Source organism: Nycticebus coucang, chromosome 17, assembly GCF_027406575.1.
Source record: "Nycticebus coucang isolate mNycCou1 chromosome 17, mNycCou1.pri, whole genome shotgun sequence".
Lineage (NCBI taxonomy): Eukaryota > Metazoa > Chordata > Mammalia > Primates > Lorisidae > Nycticebus > Nycticebus coucang.
In genome coordinates, this window is record NC_069796.1 from 23,174,623 (window position 1) to 23,187,144 (window position 12,522).

The 12,522-nt window shown below is 40.7% G+C and overlaps 1 protein-coding gene and 1 non-coding gene across 4 annotated transcripts in view; both read right to left on the reverse strand.

Annotated features, from left to right (window-relative positions):
• Positions 1–12,522, reverse strand: part of ZNF608 (zinc finger protein 608) — a 112,570-nt gene that overhangs the window by 87,133 nt on the left and 12,915 nt on the right. The gene's annotated exons all lie outside the window — the stretch shown is intronic.
• Positions 3,934–4,062, reverse strand: LOC128569422 (small nucleolar RNA SNORA44). The gene has a single exon (XR_008375373.1). It is a non-coding gene; the product is annotated as a small nucleolar RNA SNORA44 (small nucleolar RNA).

Below are 12,522 nucleotides of genomic sequence, written 5' to 3' on the forward strand. Positions count from 1 at the left end.
GATTTGATTTGTTCACTACTGCCCCTCCAGGACCCAGACCATGCTTGGCATATACAAGGCATTCAAAAAATATTTGCTCAATAAATATTCGTACTGGGTAAATAAACTAAGGAATGAATAAAGGACAAACAAAAGAATAAATTGAGACCTGCGCTGTCACCTCCCTCATTCTAATTTTTCTACCTTCAGGACAGCAAATGTTCAAAGCCCTCTAAATTGTAGGAGGGGGCAAGGAATGAAGAAATGAATATTTAACTGTCTGTAACATCCATAATTTTTCCTTAAATCCCTTAACACAGCAACAATGATAAAATGAAAGCATCCTAGTTTTTTCATCACCAAAAAAAAATCTGCCAATCATCTGTACATATTCTCTAACTTTCTCCTGTCACAATTAAAGACCTGTCACAGCTCAAGACCCCCACTGCATCCATGTACCAGATTACCTGCATCCCAACTCCCACACCTATTCCAGCATCTTACCCCTCCCCCGTATGATCAGTTTTTCTCCACCACCAGCCCCTCATTCCCAACAGCATACAATGATAGATATTCCCTGACCTCATATTACTCCTTAAAGAAAAGAATGCTATACTCATGTTCTGTCTATGCTCACCTGCCACAAAAAATCCAAGCACTCTGGCTCGATGCCTGTGGCTCAAGCAGCTAAGGCACCAGCCACATACACCTGAGCTGGCAGGTTCGAATCCAGCCCAGCCTGCCAAACAACAATGACGGCTGCAACCAAAAAACAGCTGGGCATTGTGGCGGGTGCCTATAGTCCCAGCTGCTTGGGAGGCAGAGGCAGGAGAATCGCTTGAGCCCAGGAGTTGGAGGTTGCTGTGAGCTGTGATACCACAGCACTCTACCCAGGGCGACAGCTTGAGGCTCTATCTCAAAAAAAAAAAAAAAAAAAATCCAAGCACTCTATTCAGGCTTTATTTCCCTACCCCTAGCCCTAACCCCAGGACTATCTGTATCAAGGTCACCAAAAACCAATTCTGAGTCTCATCTTCATTTGGCACCATTTGACAATGCTGATTACGCTCTTTGCTGGAATGTTTCTTTACCTGCTGTCCAGAAACACTGGCCTGAGGCTGAGCATGGTACCTCACACCTATGATCCCAGCACTCTGGGAGGCCAAGGTCGGTAGATTGCTTCAGCTCAGGAGCTTGAGACCAGCCTGAGCAAGAGTGTGAGATCCTCATCTCTACTAAAAATAGAAAAATTAGCTGGAACTAGCTGGGCATTGTGGAAGGCACCTGTAGTCCCAGCTACTTGGGAAGCTGAGGCAAGAAGATCACTAAAGCTCAAGAGTTTAAGGTTGCTGTGAGCTATGACTGCACAGCACTCTACCCAGGGCAACAAAGTGAGACTCTGTCTCTAGAAAAAAAAAAAAAAAACAGCCTAGGTCCATTGAGAAGGTTTTCCTCCTTCTCAATGGACACAGTCCTGGTTCCTCCTAATGCTTCATGCAGTCAGCTCTGGGCCCCAGTCTTTCCCAACTATACTTATTTCTCCCATCCTGCCCTGCCATCTAACCAAACATCATCACTTGGCAGCTGTGGAGTATCATAAAAGTGAGTCACCCCTCTTGATTCCACCCACCTTCAAAGTTCAGGTGTTTTCGATAATTCTCATTCTTTCACGATACCATATCCATGGCCCATTCTCATTAGGACAACGTGACTACCTCCATGCCTGCCAAAGAAGTCTATCTTCTCTCTCCAAGACAACAGAAAGCTTTGTAATTGATTTCTCTAGTCCTCTTCTTGCCCCGTTAGTTCTCTGCACAGTAGTCAAAAGTAAATTTGTAAAAACAAATCAAGCCAGGTGCTGTGGCTCGTTGCTGTAATCTCAATATTTTGGAAGGCACCAAGACAGGATAATTACTTGAGGCCAGGAGTTCAAGACTAGCCTGATGAACAGAATGAGACCCTCCCCATCTCTATAAAAAATAAAATTAGCGGGCAGCTCCTGTGGCTCAAAGGAGTAGGGTGCCGGCCCGATATGCCGGAGGTGGTGGGTTCAAACCCAGCCCTGGCCAAAAACTGCAAAAAAAAAAAGATTAATAAAATAAAATTAGCCAGGCAGTGTGTGTATGCGTCAGCTACTAGAGGCTGAGGCAGGAGGATCACTTGAGCCTACAAGTTCAAGGCTGCAGTAAACTACGACCATGCCATTATATTCTAGGCAACAGAGCAAGACCTTGACTGTTAAAAAAAAAAAAAAGAAAAAGAAAAAGAAAAGAAAAGGAAAGAAAAATCATTCTCTTTCTCTATACCGTGACCTACAAGACCCTGTACAACCCGGCCCAGGCCCAGCTCCCAGTCCATTCTGGACGTGGTCTATGCAGGACACATTCTATCACTCCATGTGAGATATCTGAGTGGATTTAATAGCACGTGCAGTCCACCAAGAAAAAGACTAGAAACATGTCCATAAAAAAAAGGCAGACATCCAACCAATCAGAATTCCAGGGTTTGCGGTGGCGCCTGTGGCTCAAGGAGTAGGGCGCCGGCCCCATATGCTGGAGGTGGTGGGTTCAAAACCCAGCCCTGGCCAAAAAAAAAAAAAAAAAAGAATTCCAGGGTTTGATTCTCCTCCCCCATCAGCCTCCCCTGTTGAATCTGCTCTTACTCTCCATCTCAAGCTTATACTGGACACAGCTTTCCAACCTGTGACAGGGCTTCAAAACCACAGCAACATCAGACCCCGTCCCTGTGACTGGGCTTCAGAACCACAGCAACATCAGACCCTGTCCTTCAACCCTTTCCTCAGGTCTTACAGAAACATCAACAGAAGAGATTCCCAACAAGTAGGTAAATCTGCTCTGTTTTTCTAATCAAACTCTGCCCACTATGTCCTACGATATGACAAGATTTCCAACAGAAAATAGCACAACCCTGTTCTCTATCTACTCTAAAATCCTCTCCCCACGTCAATGCTTCAGAGGAAATAAAAAAGTACCACCACTTGCACAAATTATGCAGTTTATCGTAACCCTTACTTTTTGGACTTGAGTCCTTGGAATGCCAGTGGCCTTGACCTTGTACAGCTGCCCTTAAATCATTTTCATTGGTTATACACACTATTTCTATTATTTTTATTCCTCAAATCAATTGCATCAAGTATATCAAATTTGCAGAAATTTCTAGACACTTACATAAATGTACATATAAAAATATATTAACAAATATGGAAAGCAGTAATATGTAACATTTATACTGCTCTTCAGTCTGAATCACGCCACAACTTAATGAGTTTCAATCTTCAGGATCTCATTTTCTCATGACGTCTATTTTAATCTCAACCTAAAAGTCCTTTTACAAAAATCAGAAGAAAATGAAAAAAAAAAAAAAAGTCAGATCTTGCTTTAACTTCATCGCTTACACCTTGTTGCTAGCTCCACGTATCCTTAAGAAACATCCACAAAAGTTCTCTCCAAACCCAGCTTTACAAACAGGCAGAAGAGAGGACTGTGAGGCAGGGTTGATTTCAGACACCAGGAAAGCTCCCGTGACTCTCATCTTACCAGACAGTCTCTAGCTTTGAACTCTACACCTTGGGCCTTTAAAAGTCTGCTCAGGATGGGGTAGAGGTACCATCTTAAAGTCTCAAAAGAGTCATTCAATGGATTGAATGCAGATTGATTCAATGGACTGATTTGCAGAGGGCAAATCTTTTGAAAAAAGGAGAAAAATTTGGCTCTCAGTGGACAGAAAAATATCGAAAGGTAAAAAAAAGGTATTTTTTTTTAGCCTTTATTTTTTTTCTTTGTTCTTTTTATGTTTTCTCTCTTTTTTTTTTTAACTTTTTTGCAACAAAAGCTTAGTGTGAAAGAAAACCAAGAAACTGATCCAATACACCCATTTACACAGAAATTGATAGAAAACTGGATTTAGGTGGAAGGCTGAGCCCAGATCCTAAAACATTATAGGAAAGGCGTGTGGCAGCTGCAGGCATTGCGCTGACCTGAGCTGTCGGTCTCTCCAGATGGTTCTCCCATGTAGTTGGAGATCCCATGGCCACAACCAGCCACAGCCCTGGGATACATACCGCATAAAAACGATATTTTAAATAGGAACTTAGCCAAGCAGTAAGGAGGTCTACCTAGCTTGCTGTTACCCAAGACACTTTTTTCCGTAAGTTCCCCAATAATCACCTTTTATGACTAAATAAATAAATGGAACTTAGCCAACAGGATCAGACCAAAGACCAGCTCTGCTTCGGAGGGGCTGACCTTTGTGTATCCTGCTCTCCCATGCTACTGGCAATAATAGCCTCTGCCCTCAGAAAGAACATTCTCTTGGCCTGTCTTATACAGGTTTTCCATAAACTGAAAATCATCATCCCAGCATGGCTTCTGCTTATCTTCCTTACCATGCAAAACAACCTCAACCTCATTGCTTGGGTCCTTATAAATGTGCTAAGTCAAATATTAAAGCAACTGATATGTGGTAAATATAACACATATCAATTCAGCTCATTTCTCTACACTTTCTGAACATTATGAAATGTATTGATTTATAAATATCTGGGCATCTCTCTACTCATGTGCAAGAAAGGTATCCATGTTGCTTGCCTTGTTACACCACTGTCCCGTAGCTGCCCTCCATTCAAAGCAGACCTTAGCAATAGCTGCATAACAACCTCATCATCTGTCCCATGATCTCCTAAACCTCACCACACCTTTTTCTTCTTTCTGTTCCTTATAATGCCAAGTAACACAAAAAAGGTTCACTATAGAACTATATCAGCCTACCAACTCCAAAGCCAATTTATGGGCCCAACATTTAGGTCAGCAACATGCCACCTACAAAAGGGAAGGGGACCTTATTTCTGTCCTTAAGCTCTGATCTGCACCAGAAGCAACAAAGAGGAGGAAGAGGTCCTGAGTAGCTTTAAAAGCATCAGTTCAGATAATTATACTTATTCTGGCAAGGCCAAAAAATACAAGAAGGGTGAAAAATAAATGGATGCTGAAGAGAAGGCTGGTCCCCACATAGCAATAACTACCATTGAATTGACCCTTTCTGCACAGTTACTCTTTCTTGAGCATCACAGACGCAGTGTGGGAAGAGCAGGTGGGCCCAGACCTCAGCGGGCACCCCACAGAGGGAAGTCCAAGAGCAGAATCTACCCTCATGCTTGGTGAGATTAACTCCCCAAACCCCTTAAGGCAGAATAGCCAGCTACAGCAAAGAGGTATCTTAACACACTCAAGGGGAAACCTACATACCTCAGGAAACACTCAAGAACGGAACTGGTAAATCCCGAAACATTAAAAGTAACACTTCTTCTAGATTCTATTTGTTCCCACTGTTATAAACAATTCTTTAAGCTTTTCCTGGTCGCCAAATACTGTACATACAGAAGGTGCTAAAAAAAAAAAAAGTATACACATTTTAAGAAAGGAAAAGACTATATTAAAACAGGTCATCTTTGACTTCTGTAATCATAAGAGACACAGGATACAATACACAAAATAACAGCTGTTATTAGCATACATTGAGTACTACAATTTTTATTCCATTTTTTTCGCTTCTTAAAATGTGCATACATTTTTTAGCACCCTCTGTATATGTGTGTGCATGTTTAAGTATATATGTCTATGTGTGTTTATAAATATAAAATATGCCTATATGCTATATTTAGTGATCTATGGTTACTTTTAATTCTTTTTGGTTGTTTACTTGTTGTTTCCCGCATTCCCCCAAAGGGTACTTTGAAATCTTTCCAGTTTTTACAATTAAACCTAACCATCTGGATGAAAATCTTCACATTCACTAAATTAGTCACAGATTCTGTGGGTAAGCTGAGAAAGTAAATGCTATGCTCAGTGCTAGGATTTAAACCACATCTACCACAGCAAAACATTCTCTCTTCGATAATCTCTCCAATTATGCACACACATTCAGGCTCAAAGAACTCGGAAGGAGCAACACCCCACTGCACAGAATTATTTGTACAGTGAGTATTATTCCTCGGCTCCCAAAGTGAGTCACAATAAATCCAAAATTAAATCTTAAAAAAAACTTTCAGAATTCATTTTACAGACAAAAGATAAAAAATTTTTTTGAGACATAATTTTACTATGTCGCCCTCAGTTGAGTGCTGTGCTGTCACAGCTCACAGCAACCTCAAACTCTTGGGCTTGAACAATTCTCTTGCCTCAGCTTCCCAAGTAGCTGGGACTACAGGCGCCCGCCACAACGCCAGGCTATTTATTGTCATTGCAGTTGTCACTGTTGTTTTAGCAGGCCCAAGCCAGGTTCGAACCCACAAACCTCGGTGTATGTGGCCAGGCACCTTACCCACTGAGCTACAGGCACCGCCCCATTGTCTATTTTTTCATCACCGTTTAACTTCCTCCTACTACTGGTGGGTATTGGTAAGCTGCTCACCAAATTCAGAAGCAAGGTGAGGAGGCACTTTCTAAGTTTCTCAAGAATAAGTCTTCAGACCTCCTCAGAGTTTATTACGAGTGCTAGAAGAGAAAAAGTTAACAGTGTTTAAGATTAAAGACATTTACAGTCCTGAAATCCGATGAGGACAAGTGATTTTGCGTTGTCATCCAATCACCAGTACTTAACTATACATATTACAGAACTTCTATCAATTTAAAATGGGACAGGATTATCTGCTGGAAGTAACGCCACACTGTACCATCTCCAGATAAATAGAAAACACTAGTATTTACAAGAAAAGTAACATCCATGAATTTATAGCAGGCTTACGAGTATGGAGGCACATGCTCGCCTTTCAAAAGGGACTTTAAGCCTTTAATGTCAGCTAAGAGAGAGAGAGTATTGGACTTTGGTGTAAGCATGTTTATAAAAATCATTTTCAAATTGTCTTGGGTGAGTGTTTTTCCTTTCACATTTTATATGGGCAACAAAAAGAATCCACTTAAACCATATACAGAAGAAGGGGTTAGAGGGGAGGAACAAAAGACAGGGAACTCTTGCTAATATTAAATTATGAGAGGCAGAAAGCTAAGCACCTAACTCTCCATTCTTTAGGCTGCCTGTGAACATGGACTTAACTTACTAAAATAGATGGTATGTTTAGCAGGTACCTTTTTAAAATCCTCAGAAGCACTGTGGAGGCACTGACAATTTGGTAAAAAGATTTCTTTCCTGGGAGGATTAAACTGCAAAGTGGTTTCAAGATTGCACAGCCTCTGGGCTGTTGTAAATATTAACAGAAGCCATTTTTTTTTTTTTTTTGTCTTTGCACTTGTAATTTGGTTTACTAAGTTAACTTAGAATGAGGACATATTAACATTCAAACAACCAAAGAATGTAAATTTAGGTAAACATTTGCAGGGTTTTACCACTTTGATAAAATATGATTCTCCCGACCATGATTCTTTAAAAATGTGTGTACAAATTTTAGTGTACTTAGTGACTATGCCAGTGTACTTAGTGACTATGCCAATTTTAGTGTACTTAGTGACTATAACATTTTTATGAGATTTTAAAGTTTGGAGTTTTAAACATTATGTTGGATGATCACAAAACTAAAATCCAATCTATTTTCTCACTAAACAAAAAATACAGTAGAATCTCCATAGCTGACCACCCCCCTACATTGACCACCTCCTTAAGTTGGCCTAATTTTCACAGACCAGACATGGACCACGTGTAGTGATCAGTGCACTAGGCCTAGTTCCTTCTATTGATCACCTTTGTATGTTGACCAGTTTTTTACAATCCCTTGAGTGGTCAACTTACAGAGGTTCTGCTGTATTAATAGAAAAGCATCTGGAATGAAGAGTTGCACATCAGAAAGTATCCAATGTACTCCGTACTATTATGAAACCAATTTACAATTACTCACACTTTCATATGAAAGATAAATCACGACTAAAGCCCAGGATGCAGGAAGGAAGAGGAGGGGGAGGGCAGGAAGGGGGGAGGTTTGATGGAGGGAGGGTAAATGGGGGGACCACACCTATGGTGCATATTGCAAGGGTACATGTCTAATCTATTAAGTATAGAGTATAAATGTCTTAACACAATAATTCAGTAAATGAGGTGAAGGATATATTAACTAGTTTGATATAAGCATTCCAAATTGTATATAAAATCAGCACATTGTACCCCATAAATACATTATTGTATACATGATCTATGTGTTTATGACTTAATAAAAATAAATAAAATAAATTTTCTTAAAAAGTCACTAGCCATTTGATGGGATGAAAGCATTTAGACCTAGTTTTTCACACCCTCTTTGGTCCTCAATTCTTACTTATAATCTTCCTGTTATTAACTAACCCCCAGAAGACACAGATCTATAAAAGAAGCTATCAGCCAATGATACGGGTTCAAAAATTATGCCATTAAAAAAGGATCATGAGGCCCGGTGCCCATAGCACAATGGTTACAGCTCCAGCCACATACACCAAAGCTGACAGGTTCGAACCTGGCCCGGGCCAGCTAAACAACAATGACAAGTGCAACAAAAAAATAGCTGGCTGTTGTGGCAGGCGCCTGTAGTCCCAGCTACTTGGGAGGCTGAGGCAAGAGAATCAGTTAAGCATAAGAGTTTGAGGTTGCTGCGGGCTGTGACAGCAGGGCACTCTACCACAGCACTCTACTGAGGGTGATAGCTTGAGACTCTGTCTCAAAAACAAAAACAAACAAGCAAAAAAAAAAAAAAAATCATGAAATCAAAATAATAAATAGTACCAGAAATTAAAACAAGGAGAAAAATGAAAGAAGATCATCTTAAGCCAATTAAACCATTTAAAAGTTCAATATGTCAAATACGTATCAAGTAATAAATGATTTTAACATTACTAAATAAATGACCTTTTTCACAGCTGAACAGAATCCCAAGATATCTTGTGGGACCAATACCTGTAAGTATCCTGAGTTATCAGAAAAGGGTGCTAGTTTATACACAAAAGAGCAGATTGAGATAAAGGGTTTCACTCCCAAGATAAATATAAAAATAAAAAGTGAATGGGAAGTGTTTAGAATGACACTTCTAAAAAACAACTCTAGACTAGAGATTTCCATAAGCCTATTTATTCACCAGAAGATTAGAAGGACAAACTAGAACTATAAAGGGGACAATACCATGATTTCTGGTCTTCTAATGTTAAATATAATCTACTCCTTAAAAAAATGCATGTGTGTTAAAAAAAAAAAAAAAGACATCCTGAAATTCAGGCTGCCAGGCAACAGGTCTTCTAGACCAAAGTGCAGTAACCACTTCACTAGCTGCTGCTGGAGAGTCCCTTTCTATTTAGAAACATGGCCACTCACTAATGAAATGGTGGGGAATTTCTGTAACCGGCCCCAATTATTCAAAAGAATGCCTTGCCTAGGGCCCTTGCAACAAAAGCTCTACACCAACCACCCTCCTTTCCCACACATCTTTCTTCTACTTTTTTATTCCCTACCTCCACCACCACCACCATTCCCCCTCATTTCAACAAAACGGAGGATTTAGCAACAGTCTTTCCTCTCAGCCTGAAGAACCTTTAGCTAACCAGGGAGGAAAGAAATAACAACCTGCCTCCCCCTTCCTCCCCTCAGTCTTTACAACTTAAAAAGTGCAAAAACCATTCTCACCATTAAACAATTCCTTCTTACTTTGCTTCCTTTGTGAAGGGGGGGAGGGGTAAAACAACTGAGCCTGATTAGAAAACATAACACTGGGCATTCAATTTCTGTACCTTCCAGCCTCATTCTTTCACCTCCCTAGTCCTTAGGATTTGGTGACTGTGGAGTTAGCTTAATCTGTAAACAAATGGTTTGCTCTACAATTAAACCATTCATTCTTTTTTTTTTTCTTAACAGCTTGGCGACTGCCCAACCCAAAGACTTCTAGGTTCTTCCATTATTTTGCTTTCCCAATGGTTAAAAGGCAATAAGCTCATTTGGAGTTTATAAAACTATGCACCATCAACAAAAGCATGTAATGCTTCCAAGATGCACAGTGGCTTCTACTGCACAATGAGGAGCTGTGTGTAGTCTCCCCCCACCAAACCAAAATGCCTGGCCCCAATTAAGCACCCTGGGGGCCTTCAAAGCAGTTATGCTAAGTTGCAAATACAGCAAGATCCACTTGAACTCCAACTGTCTTGTGTGCTTTTCCTCCCAAGGTAGGGAAAGAGCCCAGGCTAACTGACCTCATTAAAGGGTAATTAGTGAACCCCAGGACTTTAGGGGCTACCACAATCGAGCCTATTGTGAGCATTTCACGATGGGGCCACAACTTTTTTTTTAACCAAGGAGGAGGTCTCTGCAGTCTGAAGGCCCCTGTGTTGTAATTTTTTTTAAGAATTTCAACTTGACTATTTTTTTTCTATCAGTCACTGCGAAGAAAGCAAGCAATACAAACAGCACTCCTACTTCTGTACAATTCTGGCATAACTAAAAATAAGTATTTTCATAAAATCACTTAAATAGTTTATATTCTATATATAATAAAAAATTTAAAATGAGTGCGGTGGATCACACCTGTAATTCTAGCACTTTGGGAGGCCAAGGTAGGAAGATCATTTTCTGGGTAACATGGCGAAATTTTTCTCTGCAAAGGAAGTTTTTTTAGTATTAGCCAGGTACGGTGGTACACGGCTATATTCCTAGCTACTTGGAGGCTGAGACAGAATTGCAGATTGCAGTGAGATATGATCAAGTCATTGCACCCCCGCCTGGGACACAGAGTCTGTCTCAAAAAAAAAAAAGGTTTGGTTTAAATGCTCTACCTCCTGATTACAGAAAGATTAATAGCACATAAAAAGGACATTATAAATCATTCAATCTATAGTTTTTATGATTGTATATAACAATGTTGAAAAAACTGATGCATCATTTACATGTGTTACTTAGAAATACAGTGATGTGATCAACATAACCACTTTACCATCAATAAAATCCTTCACACCTCTTTAAAGCCCATTATTACTGTTGATACCAATCTGCCAAGATGCTTGAGTACTGAACTCTACTATAAAATGCACCAGGAAATTTCACTGTTTACATTAAGAGCAGCACCTTTCCACAAATAATAACCCAGAGACCTACTGCCTCCATACTAAAAGTCTCCAGTACTTGAGGAAGTCTTTAAGGCAAGTTATAAAATGGTTGTCTTAACTTGACCTCCACAGCAAGATTTAAACAATGCTAATATTTACATATAATCAAATAGATCGGCATCTTTGTAAAAAGAATTAAATAAATTACTGAACAGGAAGAAATAGAGGTGAGGTGATGATCGCCCTCAAAAGAAAACCACCCCCAAACCCTGAGCCCAGTCCATTCTCCTAAGGTTGCTTTCTTTATACAAGGGCAGAGGGAAGACCAAAGTCCTAGGAACCTACCCAGCACACTTATTACATACAGCACCAGAGGTCCACCAGCTTAGGAGGGTGTGCTCCAAAGACCCAAACACAAACTTGCAGGGTACATGCTAATGTCCATAGTGACATCTTCAATGCTGCCCTTATATTTGTGTCAAGCCAATTAATCACCCAATTCATTTATTTGGGTTTACAACTTTTAGATGTGAAAGAATTTAGGCGTATAGAACAACAGTCTTTGTGCTTTGGCCACATAAAATTGTGTGCATTTCCCTGCTCTTAAAACACCACATTAGGGACCCCTCCTTCGCCAAACATCCTAGTGTTGCTTGTTTTAGAAATACTACAAAATTTATTTGCATAACTTAAACATATGCAATACGTTTTGGGAAACGCTGAAAATGGAAAAGGCTTGTTAAGGGATGGGGGCGGAAACCCCAACCATAGTTTTTGTTTTGTTTTGTTTTAATAGATCCAGTATATATGAGGCTTTTGGAAAAAATTGCAAATCCTGGAAGTCATTCCAAACAGTTGGAAACTCTTCCTCTTAAAGTAAATCCAAGGGCTCAAAAAATAAATATTCAAGAGCATTAATTTGTTTCTAGATGTGTGCGTGCAAGTAAAACAGCACTCATAATGTGGAAATTTCAGTCACATTTTGCAACTAATTGGAAGCAGATTAGAATTCCGCCTCGGGGGAACGTTGTCAAACTAGAAGCTGGAGCAAATGAAGAAAGAGGTGAAGGCGTCGTGAAGAGCTGACAGATTTACAGCGCTCAGGGCCATAAACGGTCCCCAGCGGGAAGGAGGGCGCGTCCTCGGTTGCTCGCCCCCGCCACCCCGTCGGGAGCGCGCGGCCCGGGCCCAGGCGCCGGCGGCCACGCCCCCGGGAGCCCCAGGGGCCTCCATCTGCTCCCGCGGAGAAAACAATAAACTGCAGCTCCTCAAGAAAGCCCTGCTACTGATAAGATAGAAAACCTGCAGACTGATAAACGGGAGGATGCTACAAAGGGAGGGAAGGCTTCTTTATTTTAAAAATGGGAGGAAGGGAGAAAAAAAGAAAGCAGATTGTGGAGGATAACACAGCAATGGAGTCATGGAAACAGCTGCTCCCTTTCTACTTCAGTGTCTGGCATCTGCTGCGGCATCATGGGACAGGCTGGTGAAGGATTTGGGCAAGGAATGTAAATGGAGACAA